This window comes from Eucalyptus grandis, chromosome 10 (genome assembly GCF_016545825.1).
Source record: "Eucalyptus grandis isolate ANBG69807.140 chromosome 10, ASM1654582v1, whole genome shotgun sequence".
Taxonomy (NCBI): domain Eukaryota; kingdom Viridiplantae; phylum Streptophyta; class Magnoliopsida; order Myrtales; family Myrtaceae; genus Eucalyptus; species Eucalyptus grandis.
This window is the reverse complement of record NC_052621.1, coordinates 3,316,087-3,318,299: the sequence shown is the minus strand read 5'-3', so window position 1 is coordinate 3,318,299 and position 2,213 is coordinate 3,316,087. Positions and strand designations below refer to the sequence as shown.

The 2,213-nt window shown below is 37.3% G+C and overlaps 1 long non-coding RNA gene across 1 annotated transcript; it reads left to right on the top strand.

The window, feature by feature from the left end:
- Positions 1-118: 118 nt before the first annotated feature.
- Positions 119-2,065, top strand: LOC120289008. Its single transcript, XR_005546943.1, has 3 exons — positions 119-226; positions 593-819; positions 1,960-2,065. It is a non-coding gene; the product is annotated as an uncharacterized LOC120289008 (long non-coding RNA).
- The last annotated feature ends 148 nt before the right edge of the window (positions 2,066-2,213 follow it).

The window sequence follows — 2,213 nt, the reverse complement described above, 5'->3', positions numbered from 1 at the left end:
AGCTCCTTTTTGAATGGATTGTCATGAAGATTCTGTATAGTCTTCATTTTGTGTGATTTGAGTGGTGTGGATTTGTGCGGAATTTTGAAGCCTTCCAATGCTGATTTTTGTACTTTCTAGACCAAAATGGGAAGGTGGCCAGTATGATGGTGATGACAAGCCTCGATTGGAGACCCTTCGATTAGCAATGGAGTTGGGGGCTGATTATATTGATGTTGAGCTTAAGGTATCCTTCTGATTAATATGCTAACTTTCTTATAAGGTCAAGAGGCCATTAACACTTTGACAATTGCTGCTCAGTTTGATAAAGTTTATGTTGGTCTTATAAATTTGGCTTAAGCTTTAGAATTATTGAAATTGTGGCATTACTTACAATAAAAAAAAAAAATGCTACAGTGTCTACCTAAAAAGAGAACAAAAGAATTAACTAGAGTTTGGGTCATTGTTGAGTGTCTATATTTTGCTCCAAAAGGACTATCCAATCAGAACGAAGCATCAAGAATTTGCATCAATTCACCCACTTCCAAGTTATTAATCGGAGTTCCATCTATATAACTTTACCTTATAGGGCTAACATGATCGCTTTGTGAAGGTTGCAAGTGAGTTCAACGATCTATACAAGGAAGAAAGCCGGAGAAGTGCAAAGTTATAGTTTCTTCTCACAACTATGAGAACACTCCCTCTGCTGAGGACCTCAGCAACCTTGTGGCAAGAATCCAGGCAGCAGGTGCAGACATAGTGAAGATTGCTACAACTGCCTTGGATATTACTGATGTTGCACGGATGTTCCACATAACCGTGCATTCCCAAGTAAGCAGCGTATGTGGCCTGCCAACGCTTCTAGATCTTGAGTTTTTCCTGAGTCATATTGTCGCAAATTTCAACGTCTGCTGCCATCCCAGAACTTTACTTTGTATTTGCACATGTTATCTGACATAGGCAGAACTAGCTGCATGTGAGGCTACCTTTATTATCAAGTTTTAACCTAAGAAAAAAAAAAAAAGAGAGAAAACTTCGCTGCTGTTAGAAAGGTCAAGAATACAACAGAGAAACATGGATATGTCTGTACTCTCAAGCTGCTCAGTAAAATGTGGTAATTTAAGCACCTGTTTCCAGGTAGCACAATTGAGCTCATTGTTCATGACTAACTACATGTACAGTGTGGGGCTTAATAAACAGAGTGGAATAGTCTTTTTTTGTTTTTTTTTTTTTTAAATCTTTTCCTTAAACGAGTTCTGTTGACCATGGAATACGGAAACCACATTTACGCCTTGAAAGGTCTGGTATCATAATTATGGCAAAGGAAATCAACTATTTGAGAACTTTAAACCCAGGTTAGCATTATATTTTGGATAGTTTAATCAAATGTTAGCATAGTCTTGTATGTTACGTGTCCTAAAGGTCACATAAAGGGCAGATAGGATGTCAAACCTCAATCTGTCAGTTGTAATGTGTCAAGACCATGTGTTGCAGTTTTAATTTTGATTTCTTACAATGTCCAGTGGCTTCAGTAACATATTGATGTTCTTTTACTTATGTCTATAGAATATCTTGGATTTAACATTTTCCATCTCATATTATTACACTCCCTAGTACCTAAGAATATGCGATAACCTTAAAAGCAACTGCCAGAAATTGAGAATTTTTGCTTCATTGCAGAGATTAAAAGATCATTTGTTCCTTGAATATGTAAAGTATCTTCAACAGATGTTATGAATAAACTTGTCTGGTTCATGATATGGACCCAACAACTTGGTCATGATATTAGTAACTGCCAATACCTTTATTTTTGTGAAGCTCATTTGTTCCTCTATCCTCCTGCATCTTCTAAATTATCACCTGATTGCATCCTTGTCCTATTTTTTTATTCATGAATCGTTGTTCTTCACTTTGAACAGTAATTGGGCAAGTTTCCATTTTAAATACCAAGACCCTCGAAGTGATATTGTATAATTTCAGGTTCCAGTAATAGCCATGGTAATGGGCGAAAGGGGTTTGATTTCACGGGTTCTTGTGCAAAGTTTGGTGGTTTTCTCACCTTTGGTACACTTGAGTCGGGAGTAGTATCGGCCTTGGTCAACCAACAATCAGGATCTGTTGGATTTGTACAACTTCAGAAGATAGGGCCCGATACCAAAGTGTTTGGTATCATTGGGAAGCCAGTTGGCCACAGCAAATCACCTCTATTATATAATCAAGCATTTAAATCAGCT